The 18529-nt window shown below is 32.3% G+C and overlaps 1 long non-coding RNA gene across 1 annotated transcript in view; it reads right to left on the bottom strand.

The window, feature by feature from the left end:
- LOC127554387 (uncharacterized) overlaps positions 1-18529 on the bottom strand; it is a 184839-nt gene that overhangs the window by 109603 nt on the left and 56707 nt on the right. The window lies entirely within an intron of this gene.

Here is an 18529-nt window from a genome sequence, read left to right as displayed (position 1 = left end):
AGCATTGTCTGAAGGTTAATTTAATCAGTTTTGGCTCAAGGAGGGAACAACATACATTCACTCAGTTGAGAATATAAATTTATCTCATCCTATAAGGAAGTAGGAGGAGAAAGGGGAAAGAAAATGGAGGGACTAGACAGAAGGGAGGACACAAATACTAGGAGAAAGGAATAAGAGAAACAAAGGAGGGGTGAGAAAAAGGAGGGCAGGTAGAGGGGCTGGGTAGGTTAAAAACCCACTAAGGAGGGACAGGGTAGAAAGAGAGAATAAAAGTATATGCAGAGGAGAAAATAGGATAGATGGAAATACACAGCTGATAATCATAACTGTGAAGGTGAATGGGATAAACTCTCCCATAAAGTATAAGCAGACAGTTAAGTGAATTAAAAAACAGAATCCTACATATGTTGTCTACAAGAAGCGTATGTAAATAGAAAGATACATACAGAGTAACAGTAAAAAGTTGGAGAAGAATTTATTACGCTTCAGCCAAAGCAAAAAAAAAGTAGGAGTAGGAATTATGATCTCAGGTAAAGCAAAAGAAAAAAAAATGTGATTAAAAGAGATAAGGAAGGAAATTATGTCTTGATACTAAATTTATATGCATCAAGTGAAAGGGCATCCAAATTCTTAGAGAAGGCAAGTATCAGAAGAAATAACATAAACAGACATGGGGGGCCTCAACTTACCCCTCTCAGAATTAGATAAATCTAACCACAAAATAAATAAGAAAGAAACTAAAGAGGTTAATAGATTCTTAGAAAACTTAGAAATGATAGACTTCTGTAGAAAATTAACTAGGAATAGAAAGGAATGTGGCTTCTTTTCAGAAGTATCATGGCACCTACATACAAACCAATCATGTATTAGGGTGTAAAAATCCATAGAGATTGAACAAGCCATCAATGAGCTCCTTAAGAAAAAAATCTCTAGGGCCAGATAGATTTACAAGTGAATTTTACCAAACATTTAAAGAACAATTTATTCCCATATAATGTGGAAAAATTGGCAAAACAGTCTTACCTGGCAAGAAGCTTAAGATATATCTTGTACCAATCATGTGGTACTAAAAATATTATTTGAGGCTTAAATTGCATCAATAGGAAGATTATATCTAGACGTCAAGGAACAGGTCAGAATATCTATTATGTATTGTGGCCAAATCTGGATGGATATATATTTTTTTTAAGTGACAATTGGGATTAAGTGACTTGCCCAGAGTCACACAGCTAGGAAGTGTTAAGTGTTTAAGGCTGGATTTGAACTCAGGTTATCTTGACTCCAAAGCCTGTGTTCTATCTACTGCACTATCTAGCTGCCTCATGCCATTCTTTTTTTAAAAGGCACTTTGACAAATCAGAATGCATTCAGGTTGACCTGAATGGAAGTGACTTCAATTAAAAATATGAGAAATGGTTGAAAAAACAAAAGACTAAGGGAAAGACATAAGTATATTCAAATATCTGACAGGCTGTAAGACATAAGTAAATAAGGTTGCTATTTCTTCCAAAGATTTAGCATCTGTGGTTTAGATATCATTGTACTAATGAAAACTACAAACTTAAGAAAATGATTTTCACTAGCTTCCCAATGTGAGGGGCAATATAATAGCAAAAAAGTCTTTACAAATATAATACTGTACATTGATGTGTATGTGTATGTGTGTATGTTTACATATACACATACAGCTATTATTGTAAACTGGGCTTGTTCGGGAAGACATGATTCAAATCTAGCCCCTTAAACACTTGACTAGCTGTGTGACTACAGACAAGTCACTTAATCTTATTTGCCTCAGTTTTCTCATCTTTGAGGGTGAAGGAAACATCAGACTATTTCAGTATCTTTGCCCAGAGAGCCCCAGATGGGGTCACAGGTTAGACACAAGTGTAACTTAAAAACAAATGTCCATCTCTATGTATGTATAAAAATAAATTCAAGCTTCATCAAAATACGTTTTACCACTGAAGACTTTGGCATAATACAAATCTATTTCAACCTTAATTCAGTGGTGAGGGGAAATTAAATTGCTGTAAATAGCTATTATAATGCAATCCAACAACATGGATTAAAAATATATCACAATGACAAATATAAAGTGAATCAACAAATATTACTTAATATCCCCACATCACCTATAATAAAAGTATATTAGGAGTACTATTCCTATATCAATCACCAAACATTTCTTAAAAATACTTAAGACGCAAAAGGAAAAACTATACATATTGTTGATTTGACATTCATACATGAATATGGCAACAGTGACTGAAGATAGTTGTGATGATCAAGAGATAAGCACAATAACTTTTAAAGTTTTTATAATAATTTTCATCTCTTCAAATATGAAAAATCACAGACTACTGAAATTTCCCAGGGATGTTGAACCTCTTTTCTCATCACAACCTTAAAATTTAACATGTGAATAAACCAGATTAGGAATCACTTGATTTTGTAGAAGAAACAAGATATATTGTAGATCCAGACAAATTCTATTTCAAACAGTAATTCACCCAGAACTTCTACAACTTGGTTTATTATCTTTTGGCTCATTGCTCAAGAATATTATAGAAAACATGGATGTTGGCTTCATAGCAATTAAGATGAAAATTAAGTTTATTGTAACTATGGACTTTGTTCCTGATTTATGTCAAAATTTGTATTTGGTCATTTGTAAATTAGTGTTTTATTTGAAATAACAAAATTATGTAACTCAATTTGAAGCTAGTGCTACTCTATGCGATATATTATATCTCACATTACACTAGTCATTAATCCTTTTACATCTTATTCCATATATTTTTGTATCTATTATGCCTACACTGCAAATTCTACTCTGAACATGCTATCTGTTTACAAGGCAAAGAGGCTTAGTTAACTAAAATGGATTTAATTGTTATTACTAATAAAATCCAATTCAACAAAATTTTACTAATTTCTATTGTATAAAGGTATTGTATTTTGTACTAGGAATACAAAATAGATGCAATACATTTTATTCTTCAGAAATTTATAAAAATAATGGAAATCTTTATAGCTTACAAAGGAAGAAAGTTATTTTTAAATTGATTAATATGTACACAGATAATTATAACATGGAAGAGAATGAAATACATGCAATGGAGAGATACAGGATAAGTACTAAAAAATTTTTTGAGACAACTATTCTTTAAATGAGCCAACAGTAACTACAGTATATACACTTCTATCTACCTATCCAATATTTAGCAGTATTTATCTAACATGTAGAATAATTGGTTTCAGACTTTTGCAGAAAAATATACGTGTAAGCTACTTACATGTTATGATTATTTGTTTTATGTATTTTTGAATTCAGCACTAAATTTTTGAACAAAATCTTGTTAACACAGACTTCACATTTTAAATAGATTCATGTGAAAGTCTATATTGATAAATCAGACTAAGAAGATACTGCTGGTGAAATTATTTATTCCCATGAATTTCATTAGTTTTCTTAAATGTTAAAAGTTCTCAAAGGGATATCTATCATTTTCTGTAGCGTCTTTTAACTCAAAATACATTTTATAATAATACTTCATTCCATAATATACATCTTTCCCTATATTTTAAGGCTTAAATAACTCATTATCATGTTGTTGTATTAGCATTATACTTTAACACGAGAACTAGTTAGCCACTATTTTTATATATGATCATCCTACAGATCAGTCAACAAGCATTTTCTCAGCACCTAAAATATGCCAAGGGCTTAGGTTTTCCTTCTTTAATTTAACTGAAAATGGCAAAAGAATTCTGGAAAAAAGAATGAGTTAAGAGAGAACATGTATTTCCAACAAAGTCCCAAAAACACCATGCCCCCGACACTTTTTTATATTAATGAAAAATGATATGTTTAAAAAAATACTAACTACATTAATAGCCAAATTATACAGTTGACACAATAAAGAAAAATTACAGAACTGGGAATGACAAGTTTTTCATGGGCTTCCATAAATTATTTAGTCAAAATCAGTTAGCTTACTTATCTATAATGTAGGGACAATGATTCTTCTCCCTTTTAAATTTGATATTATTAGATTATTGTGAGAATAAACTAAAATAATACCTGTGAAAGTTTTTAAAAATTCAGAAGCATAAGAAACAAATAATTCAGAATATCTAGAATTTGAAGTCTTTACTGATATGATGCAAATATTCAAGTATTCTAAAGTGTGGGTTTTTCAGGCTGAATAAATCATACAATGATGGAGGATCACCATTTTTAAAGTGATTGTTACAAAGATCACCAAGGCTATATCTCAGAGATTTCTTTCACAAATTTTTGAATAGCCTAACAGCTGGCATTAATGTCTGGCATTGTTGAGTATTAGTACTGGGAATATTCCCTATAGAAGACATATAGAAAAACTTCTGAAGGTCTTCCAATTATCACATACTTTCTTTCATATGAACACCAAAAAGAAACAAACAAACAAGGTAACAGCTATCTATTTTTAATTTCAAAGGGGAGGAGGTGTTTTAAAAAAAAAATTCTTGAATACATTTAACAGAAGCAAGATTTACTCTAAAATCAAATGGGCAGGAATACATTAAAAATCTAGCCATTTCATAAATGCATTCAAACATAAACTATTGCCAATATTTATGAAGAATTTTAAGATTTACAAATAATTTTCTTTAAAACAGCTTTATTATAAGTAGTTTCAAATTATTATTACCTCCATTTCAGAGTTGAATAGATTGTTATAGAGATATTATAGATTGGACCCAGTTGTGGCCAAGTCCACTATAACTTGTATTACACTCTACCCTCTCAATACGTAAAATAACATGCACACTGGTATAAGGCCAAGTTAAAATGGTTTAAACTGAACTTTTGCCTGTTTACAATAAGTGCAAAATTCAAACCAGTATGGCTTGAACATATAATTCATGAAAGAGGTTAATGTGAAGACTAGAATTATCTACAAAGATAGGCCAGACAGAGGAGGAGAATCAATCAACCAATAAACATTTATCAAGTGTGTATCATATGTTAGGTATCGTGCTAAGTACTGGAAAGATTTATGGCTTTAGATGCCAAAGATCCTATTTTGATCCTAGAAGAAAATGAAAGGCAGCAGGCATGGTTAGACTTGTTCCTTGTCACATATTGTTTCAGCAGTTGCAAGAAGGGAAGATTGTAAAGAGAAGATATTGGGGAACAAAGTGAATTGGAAAATGCTATATTTTTATCTTTAAATTTTTATTATGTTTTTGCTGAAATAAGAATTAAAGAAAACAATAGATTAAAAAAACAATAAAAATGGAAGTGAATGTGATCAGCAAATTACAAAATGGACTGGATAAACAATTCTACTTTTAATTTAAAAATATACTTCTTTATGGATCTCTTCGATAAAGAGAGCTAATTCAGTTTCAATTGATTAAGGATGGACAGAAGCAGCTACACCAAAAGAAAGAACACGGGGAAATGAATATAAACTGCTTGCATTTTTGTTTTTCTTCCCAGTTTATTTATACCTTCTGAATCCAATTCTCCCTGTGCAACAAGAGAACTGTTCAGTTCTGCACACATATATTGTATCTAGGATATCCTGTAACCTATTCAACATGCTAAAGGACTGCTTGCCATCTAGGGGAGGGGGTGGAGGGAGGGAGGGGAAAAATCAGAACAGAAGTGAGTGCAAGGGATAATGCTGTAAAAAATGGGTTCTGTCAATAAAAAGTTTTTTAAAAAAATATACTTCTTTAACTGATGGATGTTGTGATAAGTTCACATGAGAGATCTTACATACTTAACAAATAAGTTATGAACCCAATAACAGGGTGATATTCATCAAAGAATTCTTTTAAAAAAAAATAAACCTAAAGCCTCTAATACAAACTTGTAGAAATATGGATATATATATATATATATATATATATATATATATATATATATATATATATATATATATATATATATATATATATATATATATATAAACTAACATCAGAAATAGCACATCTGAAGGTCTGAGTCATATGACCAAACAGATGGAAGACTAGACATTTACTATTGTACTTATTCTGAAAAAAACTTGCAGAAGAGAAATCATGGGCTAGAGAGATTATAATCATGGCAATTTCATAGGCCAAGAATGCAGGTAGTTTAACAAAGTAAAAGTCTTATGAATTAATATTAGGAAAAAAAATCCCTAATGTAGCTCAATCTGTCTTTTTGATCAGTTTTATCACTCCAGGAAAGTACACAAACTAATTCACAGACTTCTACTTTGAGATCCACCAAAGATTCTTCCTGCTGTAGTCTCTGTTGGTATATGCCATCCTGTTTCCCTTGCCCCAGAATCCTGCTGCAATCAGTAGCAAACAATCAAATACCCAGGTTATATAAAAAGGAAGAAGATATATAAGAAGAAGAAACTCTAGCTTCCTCCTGCATGGTAAGGCTTAAGGGAACTTTAGCTTGGCAGAAACTACGGTCAATATGTTCCCTCCACTTTTCCTAAAGCCCATTCAGTCTAGTCAGAAAACTAAGAAAAAGGAACGAAGGGAGGCAAAGTTTTTTGAGTAATTTCAAGCATGAAAAATTAGAAATCATTTGGTATAAGGCTGTCTTTAAGTCCCTTCCCTCTACTGTATGAATAAAGAAAACAAAATATTGATTGAAAGAATCCATAGATCATCTTATTGGGGCTAGGAGGGAAAAGAGGGGAAGGAGAACAGAAACAAAAAACCAAAAAATTTAGTTGTAAATTCCTTTTTCCTCTCTCTTTTTTTAAAAATAGTACTTTATTTTTCCAGATACATGTAAAGAATTTTCATCATTTACCAGTACCAATCTTGTGTTCCTCCCTTCCATACTCTCCCCTAAAAAACAAGTAATTCAATATAGGTTAAACATGTGCAATTATTCTTTATAAAAACAAAAACAAAAACAAAAAACCAAGAACAACAACAAAAAGATGAAAATAGCATGCTTTGATCCATATTCAGTCTCTATAGTTCTCCCTCTGAATGCCAAAGGCACTTTGCATCCCACATTTATTGGAACTGTCTTAATTTCAATTGTAATTGCCTCACTGTTGAAAAGAGCCAAGTCCATAACAACTGATCATCACATAATATTGTGGTTACTGTGTACAATGTTCTCTCAATTCTGCTTCCTTACTTAGCATCAGTTCAAATAACTCCAAGTTTTTCTAAAACCAGCCTACTCATAATTTCTTACAGGACAATAATATTCCATTATATTTATATACCATAACTTATTCAAACATTCTCCAACTCAATTTCCAATTCCTTGCCACTACAAAAAGGGCTACTATAAACATTTTAACACATATGAGTCCTTTCCCTTCTTTTAAGATCGCTTTGGGATACAGGCCCAGTAGAGACATTACTGGATCAAAGAATATGCACAATTTTATAGTTCTTTGAGCACAGTTTCAAATTACTCTCCTGAATGGTTAGATCATTTCACAACTCCACCGACAATGTATTAGTATCCCAGTTTTCCCATATCCCTTCTAACATTTATCATTATGTTTTCCTTTCATCTTAGGCAGAGTTGTCTTAATTCGCATTTCTCTAATCCATAATGATTTAGAGGATCTTTTCATGTCAGTAGAAAACGCTTTAATTTCTTCATCTGAAAATTGTCTGTTCATATCCTTTGACCATTCATCAGTTGGGGAATGGCTTATATTCTTATAAATTTTAAGTCCATTCTCTATATAATTTAGAAATGAGGCCTTTCTCAGAAACAGTGGCTGTAAAAATTTTTTTCCCTTCTAATCTTGGCTGCATTGGTTTTGATTGTGTAAATGCTTTTAAATTTAATGTAATTAAAATTATCCATTTTCATCTCATAGTTCTGTGGTCATAAATTCCTCCCTTCTATGGATCTAAGAGGTAAATTATCCTTTGTTCTCCTAATTTGCTTATAATACCAACCTATATATCTAAATCATGAACCCAAAACAATCTTATTTTGGGTGTTTGGATATTGGTCAATGCCTCGTTTCTGCCACATTATTTTCGAGTTTTCCCAGCAATTTTTGATAAATAGTGAGTTCTTACCTTAGACTGCTGTAAATTCCAAAACACAAAGTGGTTAAATTGAATAAAACTGCAAGAAGATTAACATTCAAATACAAAAGAAATTAAAATGACAGAAGAATATTCTACATCCAACAGAAATAGCAGAAGGAAATGTAAACAAAGAGGCACAAGAAGTAAATCACAATGAGATATCCTATAAATAGTAGTCTAATCATCAATTAAAAAAAAAAAAAGATGACCATTTAATGAAAGAGAAGTATTGTGAACATTCTTTGGAGACAAAACCAAAAAACCAATTTTACCAGATTATTTGACAGGAGTCATTCTACCCATGATTGTGAAAGATAAATGAGCTGTTTCTCTTCTATAGGGTGTAGAACAAATGCCTATTTGAAGAACAACTTAGGTCACCATCAGCATGGTCCAAGACCTTGAGCCCTTGGGAATTAACACTTCTAGGCAAATACCCTTAGTTATCATTCTAAGATGATAGGCAAATATTATGATGTATTTAATAGCCACAGTTACTGAAGATACACAGAAGAAAAGTTTGTGATCAAAGTCTTTGGCAATACTAAATGATTTGACATTGGAATCTGACAGCAGTTCATTAGTGAAAATAACATTGAAAAAGAGTCATTCCCATCTCTTTTGCCAGTGTACCTTAAAGACCATAGAACATTTCCACTTACTTGCAGCTAAAACCTTTGATAAATATTCTCTCTCCCAATAGAACTTGAGCTCTTCTTGAGAGCAGGAATTGTTTTATTTTTCCATTTGTAACACCTGTCGTAAGCACAGTGCTTTGCATGTAGCAAACATTAATAAATGTTTTATTTAATCATTCATTCCATCCACATGATTTTTAAAACTTTACAATTCGATGAATATTTTATACAAATGTTCAACAGATAATTATAATTACTGTGCACAGAGCATAAGCAATTCATAAATGATATGACTCTCAAAATGCAAGAACATCATGTACTTCTTCCCTGAGGATGCAGTGTTATTTTTATAAGAAACAAATAAATGACCAAATGCTTCTATGAGTTTGTAAGGCTACTTATTCCTTGTTGACTTCAGATCTAAAGGTTAATGAACATGCTCCCATCCTGTTGACTAGGTCTTAAATGATTGTGAATGGAGTGGAATAAACTGTCAGATTATTTTAAGTGTTTTTGTCAAAGCTAGAAACACAAGGGACTTAAAGGAATGCTTGGTCTAATGACAAAAAATAAATACCAAGCGAGCTGGAACATAGTATTGGCTTAATAACCTAGATATCTACATTGGAGAAGGATATAGAGTTCTTTACTGGAATGTGAACTTTTTTTTTTATTTTTTTTTTATTATAGCTTTTTATTTACAAGTTATATGCATGGGTAATTTTTCAACACTGACAAGTGCAAAACCTTTTGTTCCAATTTTTCTCCTCCTTCCCCTCATCCCCTCCCCCAGATGGCAGGTTGACCAATACATGTTAAATATGTTAAAGTATAAGTTAAATACAACATAAGTATGCATGTCCATACAGTTATTTTGCTGTACAAAAAAGAATCGGATTTTGAAATAGTGTATAATTAGCCTGTGAAGGAAATCAAAAATGCAGGTGGACAAAATTAGAGGGATTGGGAATTCTATGTTCTTAGTCATCTCCCAGAGTTCTTTCGCTGGGTGTAGCTGGTTCAGTTCATTACTGCTCTACTGGAACCGATTTGGTTCATCTCAATGCTGAAGATGGCCACGTCCATCAGAATTGGTCATCATATAGTATTGTTGTTGAAGTATATAATGATCTCCTGGTCCTGCTCATTCACTCAGCATCAGTTCGTGTAAATCTCTCCAGGCCTTTCTGAAATCATCCTGCTGGTCATTTCTTACAGAACAATAATATTCCATAATATTCATATACCACAATTTATTCAGCCATTCTCTAATTGGTGGGCATCTACTCAGTTTCCTTTCTGGCCACTACAAACAGGGCTGCCACAAACATTCATGCACATACAGGTCCCTTTCCCTTCTTTAAGATTTCTTTGGGATATAAGCCCAGTAGTAACACTGCTGAAACAAAGGGTATGCACAGTTTGATAACTTTTTGAGCATAGTTCCAAATCTCCTGGAATGTGAGCTTAAAAAAATTATGTGAATATGGTCTTTTAAAACTATACTTTAAACTATGAATATCAGCAAATTTTATGGGATATATACATCAGAGCAGGTCTGAGACTAAGGACAACTTGGGTTTAAATATTGTCTATGATAATGAATAAGAGTAATGCCCCAGCAAATTTCTAAGACTAAGTTGCAGTTGGTCATGGGGCAGCATGCTATGCCAGAGGAATCATAATTCTAAATAACAACACAACAAATAATTTAATTTTAGGTATTTTATATAAAATATAAGGCCCGCTAAAAGAATTTTGTTAATATTTAAATATGACTTTTGATGAATCTGTGAAATAATTTAGTTGCGCTATAAAATTATTTGGAACTATGCTCCCCTTCAAATATTAAATTATGCATGCCTTTTGACCTACTGATACTGATACTAGGATCTTTATCCCAAAGAGATGAAACACACACACAGAGTTAACAGGGGATGCCAATCAACTATGGAATGTCTGTCTTACTAGTATTTTTCTATAAGAAATGATGAAAGACATGGTTTCAGAAAAACATGGGAAGACTTGTGTGAACTGATGCAAAGTAAAGTGAGCAGAACAAGAACGCTGTGTACATCAGCAATATTTTTAAAATAATCAACTTGAAATACTTAGCAACTGATCAACACAATGAAAAACCACAATTCCAAAGAACTCACTATATACTTCCAGAAAGAGAACTACATTATCCATCTCCAAAAAGGGAATTGATAGACTCAGAATGCAAACTGAAGCATATGTTCTCCTCTTTCTTTTTCCTTCTTGTTTTTGGATATTGCTAATGCAAGGATTTATTATTTATTTTATACATATTTGTAATGGATTTTTTTTCCTTGCCTTCTCAGTAGATGGGGGAAAAGGGAGAGAGATAATTTAAAAGTGAAAAAAAAAATTGAATTTAAAAAACAAAATGCTACAAAAAACTGTTAAAATATGAAGGGATTTATTCCTAAATTTGCAAATAAATCATTAAACAATATTTCCCATCCCCCTCTCTAATAAAAATTGTCACACCAACTATTACTTTATATGTAAATATGCTATGGAAAGAAAACTAACATGATTTGAAAATACCATCAAACTAAACATATATTTTAAAATGCTACTAGGATGACCAAATATATTTTTGTATATAAAACTTCTCCTGCAGAAAATAAAATCCTTCTAAGAACGATGATGAAGTAATTACAAATAGCCATTTCCAGTGTTCTTTATACAGAAGTCATGTCTCTGCTGTTACTTCTATATCATCATAATCACAGTGCTTTGAATACTGTGTGAAGTATTTTCATGTTATTTCATCTAATTATAATAATGTGCTGGCCAATGCACATCCTTAGGTAAATATATACATGGATATGCAGCAGTATTTAAAACAAAACAAAACAACAACAACAACAACAAAACTTTTTAAAGAATTAGATGAGTTGGGTAAGTTATGGTTTGAATATCTTAATATGGGGGTGAGGATAAAATAAAATAATTTTAAAGCACTTCCCAAACTTTAAAACACTATTTAAATGCTAGTTACTATTATTGTTACTACATTCCTTATCATATAATAAATATACACTTAGAATTTCTAAAATATTTGAATTGGTTGATTGCTCTATATAACTTAAAAAAAAAAAAAAAAAGAAAGGAAATTGAAAGATTTTAAGAAATGGAAGCCAATTCATGCAGTTGCAAATTTCTTGGACACAAGATTTAAAGACACTTTGAATTTGAACTTCTTTACCTATTAGCTATTTTACTAGGTTACAAGGCAACTAACAAATATACAAAGATCACAACACAGCAAAAGAATACATTATCAAGAATTCTAGAAACAATTCGGCAGTAAGTATTTTATGGAATAATATAGCTTCTAATTTTTTCCCCCTTCCTGAATGATTCGGATTATTCCACCTTCAGCAATATGATTCTCTGGATATTCATAACCAAATCAAGAAATGAACTAACATGTAAAATGGAAACATCTCAATCCAAGGAAAATTTCCAACTTTCTGAATTCTGAGAAAATACTAAAAATGAAGAAGCAGATATTGCTGGCAGAGATTGCTCAAAAAATTGTGATGAACTACATGTAATTCTAAATTGCTTAAGTTAAAATGAATAAATCTGGGTTTTTTTTTTTACCCTATTTTTCTTCACTTCTGACAATCTCTTCTATTCCTCCAAATAAATGCATTCCATAAGAAGCTAAAACTATAGTAGATACTTAGTAAGGAATTATAGTAATTTCTTTTATCTGTTAGGAGATTGATAGTTCCTTCTCTTTCTCAAAGGCAAAAAAAAAAAAAAGATTTTATGAATTTGGTAGTTTATATCACCATCTTAAAAAAAAAAAAAAAAAGGAAAAAACTTCCAAAACAAAAGATTGTTAAATTTGCAATTTCTGTGTGAAATTATAATTTTAAAATATATGAAACAGGATAATTATGTAAAAAGTCAAGTGGCATTTATTAAGCTTTATTATGCTTTTCAGGCATTGAGCTAAATAACTGGGATAGAAAAGAAAGCGAAGGAAGGAAGGAAGGAATGAGAGAATGAAGGAAAAAGGGAAGGAGGGAAGGAAAGAGGGAGGCAGGAAGGAACGAAGAAAGGAAGGAAGGAGGAAGGAAAGAAGGAAAGAGAGAGGGAGGGAAGAAGGACAGAAGGAGGGAAGGAGGAAAGGAGGAAGAAAGAGGGAAGGAGGGAAGGAGGAAAGGAGGAAAGGAAGAAGGAAAGAAGAAGAAAAGAAGGAGGGAGGGAGGAAAGAAAGAAGGACGGAAGAAAGAAGGAGGGAGGAAGGAGGGAAGGAGGGAGGGAGGAAAGAAAGAAGGAAGGAGGGAGGGAAGATGGGAAGGAGAGGGGGAGGAAGGGAAGAAGGAGGGAGAGAGAGGGAAAAGGAGGGAGGGAGGAAAGAAGAAAGAAAGGGAGGAAGGAAGTGAGGGAGGGAGGGAGGGAAGGAGGAAGGGAGGAAGGAAGAGAGGAAAAAAAAGGAAGGGAGGGAGGGAAGGAAGACGGGAGGAGGAGGAAGAAAGAAAAAGCAAGAACATCCCAGTTTTCAGGAAGCTCAAAGCATAATAAAAGAGGCAACATGCAGATAGCTATATAACAAACAAGATACGTACAAAATAATAATTAGAAGATAATCTCTGATTGAAAGCATTATTTTTTTTTTTTTGGTAGAAGTTGAAACTTTAGCTAAAACTTAAATGAAGACAGGAAGCAGAGATGAGGAGGGCAGCCAATGGAAACTCAAGTAGGGAGATGGCCCTGTAAAAAGAACAAACATGTCGGCATCTGTGGATCACAGAGTCCAAGATGGGAAGTAAGGTGTATGAAGACTCCAAAGGCCAAAAGGGATCAAATCTTGAAGGACTTTAAAAGCCAAATAGTGGATTTGATATTCGAAATTGGAGTTAATTAGAGCTACTAAACGACTATGTTGAAAAGGAAGTATCCTTAAATTTTATTAAAGAAGATTAAATTTGTAGTTGGGTATTGAATATATCAGATTTGGGGGAGACTTGCATCAAGGAGACACTGACAGTGTTGTAAAAGTCAAAGTGTGAGGTGGCAGGTAAGAGAGAACAGAGAAAGAGGGACACCTTGATTGCTAGAGTGAGTAGCAAGGAGCATGAAAGTGCCCTTGACAGTAGGATGGAAGCTTAGAAGGCTGGAAGTTTTGGGGGAAAAAGATGAGTTCAGCTTTGGACATGTGACACTGAAAATGTCTACAGAACATGCAGTTTTGAGATTTAAAGATGTAGATAGAGACGCAAGACTAGAGATTAGAGGAAAGAAAATGAAAGGAAAAATAGATCTTAGAATCTAAATGATAAACCATAGAGTTAATGAGATCACACCAAGTGAAATGTTATACAAAAGAAGGTGCAGGACAAAGACTTGGAAAAACCTCAGTTAATAAGTGTGAACTTGATGACAATTCTGCAAAAACTGAAGAGAAATGTCCACATGAGTAGGAGGAAAAAAGCAATGTCACAAAAAAAAACTAGAAAGAAGAAATTATCAAGAAGAGTTTGTGATTAGTCATATCAAGAGTGTAGAGTGGTCAAGAATGATAAAGAAAGAGAAAAGGCCACTAGATTTGGAAATTAAGAGATCACTGGAAAATGATCTCAGGAAAATGATGTTCTCAGCAAATAATAACTACCAAAATCTTGATTAAGGATTGAATAATCCTCAAAGAAGCAGAGGTTACTGAGTGATGGAGATTGATGGGAAGTCTGGAAGTAACAATGGGGAGGATTAAGAAAAAAGATACATCTTCCCCACCAAAATCAATGATTTAGGGGATATGAGTGAAAGTGTCATCAGTTCTGGAAAGGATAACCAAGGAAGCTGTCATTAGGAGGGATCCTGGTTTCAGAAAGTACAAGATGAAGTGATATAGAAAAAGTTTAAGATGAAATTCAGTTTGCTCTCTCTGAAGCAGGCATTCCAGAGAATAGCAGAAGTGCTAGATTGCTTTAGAGCAGGAGGTTGAGAAGCTGGGTTGGGAAGGAGTGAGTGAAGAATAAAAGATGACACGAACAAGGGCAAGGAGGGAGTTACAATCACTGGGATAAATAAATAAATAAATAAATCACTGGATGGGGTAGAAGTATATATAATCACAGAAAAATGTGTTCACAATAAGATTGTCACTGTCTTCAGGTATTTATTTAGAGCGGATTGAGGGTGTTAGGAAGCTTTGTGGTTGGAAGAAGATGGGAGAAATGGAAGGTATCCAGGCAGGGACAGCATTGTGGCTGTAGCTGGTCACAATTTAAGGGCTCACATAGGGTAGGCCTTGAGGGATTGTGGGTGACACAAGGTAACTGTCCAGAGCACAAGCAAAAAATTTCTGTTTATTATAAATAATCAAAATTACTAGATCTGTAAAGGAAACTTAGAAAAGGTTTTATAACTCAATTGTGCCAAAATTATTTTTAAATTATCTATAAATTTTACAAACCCAAAGTAAAGTTCTCTGCCTTCTAGCCTATCCATATTACCTCCATTCAATTCCCCCAACACATTCTCCATACAAGATTAGATTGACGTTTCTCCTGAGAATTTTACAATTACCTGTGAACTATATAAATCTAACAAGGACTTTCTCAACTGTTATATCCAAGATCACAGCTTTCTATGTCTTAAATTAATAATTCTCTTTCATAACAATATTACAAATAGGACTCTAATTCATTTGCTCATTGTTAATTTATATTAATAATTTGACTGTGACCAAATTCTATGTATACCAACAGCCTTTTCCCACTCTAAATAGTTCTCCATCCTCTGTCCTTCTGACTAAAATCTGGAAAAGCAAAAAGAAGAATTCCAATATGAGAAGATGCATCTAGGAATGATTCTGATACTACTAGAAAGGCAGATTATCACCTAAAACCTAAGGGAAAGAGAATTCTCTTAACTAAAAAAAAGTGAAAAGAAAAGGTCAACAAAAAAATGAATTTGACTAGAAAGGTACTTTGCCTCATTTTGAGTAGAGGAGTCACTAGATTTTTAAAATAAGATTTTAAAAATTATATTTGTAAATTCAACTCGTTTAATTGATATTATTTTCCATATCTACCTGTAAAAAGAAAACACCTCAAAAGTACACAGAATGTATTATGACTTTCAAATGACTAAATTGTTCTCATAAATATATTCCATAATATTTAAGATCAGTACTGTTTTTAACTCATTTATGTGAAATATTTTTTTTCTTCAGTAGTTCTATCTATGCTGTTGTCTACAAAAGGTCCTTGAGCAGCTTTCTTTTAGTGTTTTCTTTTGCACTAAAAATCAATTATTATACTTTAGTATATATTATCTTTATTAACTGAAGGAAATCAAATCAAGTAAAGGTTAAACTGAATTCAAAACTTCAGTATTTTACAAACCTCAGGCAATAAGTAATAAAATTTACTGATCTCCTTTTCATAAATATCCACTTTTGTGATATGTCCAATATATATGTGTGATAAAAAGGAAGACAGCTTATTAGAAAAGGTTAAAGGTTAAAAGGCATAAATTGTTCTATTTCTTAGACTTAAAATTTCTTCAACTCCAGAACTAAGGGTAAGAAATGAGAAATAGTTATATTTACTCTTCACTGTGATATGTTAGGAGATCAGTGGCGGTGTTCTCCCATGCTATCTATAATATTAAATAAAGTTTGTGGCCAAAAATTAAAAACAAATTAGAGGCAGAAGGGTAAAGTAAGAAAAACCCCCACCAAAATAGTACTTGTAGTAAGATGACATTTAAAAGCTGTATGACTTTGCCAAAGTCTCTGAGCTTCAATTTTGACATCTAAACAATTTGATTTATGTCCTTTTGAAGTGACTGTGTGAATCAAGTGAGGAAATGGCAAAAAATTTATAAAATTTGACACATTGTACAAATAATAATAATGAATATTATTACTTTTAATTATCAAGGTCAAATTTCACTGGAGAGTTCATCAAGCTGATACTTTTTTATTTCCCTAAGAATAAGTCTATTTTTCAAATAGAGCTTTATACTCCACTGCAGTTTTTTTTTTTTAAATCTTTGTAAAGCAGTGATATTTCAACCTAGTGGGGAAAATATGGGGCCTTACAGAATCTCTTGAAGAGAGGGTGCCCTAGGATAACTGGTAGTTGATAGTCTTAGATTTCTTTATTGTGTTGCTTCAAGATATACCTTCCTTAAAAATCTGAGTTGGGAGATTTTTCTAGTATGTTTTTGGAATTTGGGAAAAGATACTTCACAGAATCTTCAAAATCGAGGATCCATGATGCTATTTCAGCTCAAATGAGATAATATTTATAAAGCTTTAATGAGTGTATCTCTTCTCTCAATTCTAGCATCTCTATATTTGTAAACTTAGAGACAGGAAAAAAAAAAGTGGAAAGGTTTCTTTACTCTTGTCTCTTTTCACATCTGCAATTATACATTTTGTGGTCTTTAATAATGCAAGCTCCTTCCAAGGCAGGAATATGTTTTTCTGGCTAAGAATGGCACATAACACACTATCAATTAATCTGGTTTTCTGAAATCACATAATACATGTGAATTTCTACATTGTAAAAATACCTATATTTAATTTTTCAAGCAATGGCCTGAAGATACGGGGGCAATAAAGTAAGACAGATGACAGGTTAAAGGGAGGAAAGAATTAAAAGCTCTGGAGTAAATATGTAATTTTCACTAACTGGGCTGTTGTGAACACTAGATAAAATGAGTTAAGTGGAACAGATGATCTTAAAAACAAATGCAGAGATTTAAAAGCTATAAGGGACTTAATGGGAGCATACTAGACCAGGATTCAAACTCAGTAACACCATATTCAGAACTATTTCATTATGATTCTTGGCAAGTAGAGATCTGAAAGCACTTTCCACCTATACATATCTATCGGAACTTATCTCTACAATCACAGTTTTCCTTTTTTCTTGGTCTAAAATAACAATTCTTTTATTATACTCTGAAAGCACTTGTACCAAGTGCTGTGCTAAGCACTGGGGATACAAAAAGAAGCAAAATAAATAAATAAATAAATAAAAATGAAAAAAGTCACTGCCCTCAAGGAGCTTACCATTCTTGATTATTTTTGGCAGTTTTATTTATTTGTTTGATGTTTATGCCTTATTTCAACTAGAATGAAAACATCTTGTGGATAGGAAATATATCTTATATTTTCTGCCCTGTAATTCCTATAGGATCTGGCATTGTGCTATACATATACTATATTACTATTAATACAGAATGCACTTTCCCCCAAATATGGCATGTCAAAAACCCAAGAACAGTTCAAGATGATCCCATTAGTATTGGATAAAGTATTTCAATTGTCTTTTGAGAATACATGCCCCTACTCTAGGTAAAAAAATTAAATATCTATGTATGAAATACAATCTTCTGGGGAAAATTCTACTTTTCAAATGGAATGGGTGGTAGTAAAGATAATATATTATTGGAAAATGGGAAATTGTAACAAGAAAGATGAAAACAAGAACAACGATGGTTAAAATGAATATCTTTATTTCAATTGAAAGTAAAGCAAAAATAAACTTTACAGCAAACAACATAAGTAATTTTATATATTTTTCTAGAATATATCTATATAGTTTTCATCACATTAAAAAAATCATCCTTGTCAAAAAAGACCTGATTTGGGTGATGTGGACAGAATTTCTATGAAACTGCATTCCCCAAACTAATTTGGCCATAAAATACTGCTAAAAATGGACAGAACCTTTAATTTTAGAACTACATATTTAGAATGGTTATATGAGACAAAGTCAAAGTTAGGGAGGATAAATACGTGA

The sequence above is a fragment of the Antechinus flavipes genome, chromosome 3, assembly GCF_016432865.1.
Source record: "Antechinus flavipes isolate AdamAnt ecotype Samford, QLD, Australia chromosome 3, AdamAnt_v2, whole genome shotgun sequence".
Taxonomy (NCBI): Eukaryota; Metazoa; Chordata; class Mammalia; order Dasyuromorphia; family Dasyuridae; genus Antechinus; species Antechinus flavipes.
Note: the sequence above shows the minus strand (reverse complement) of the source record. Positions and strands in the feature narration are given on the sequence as shown.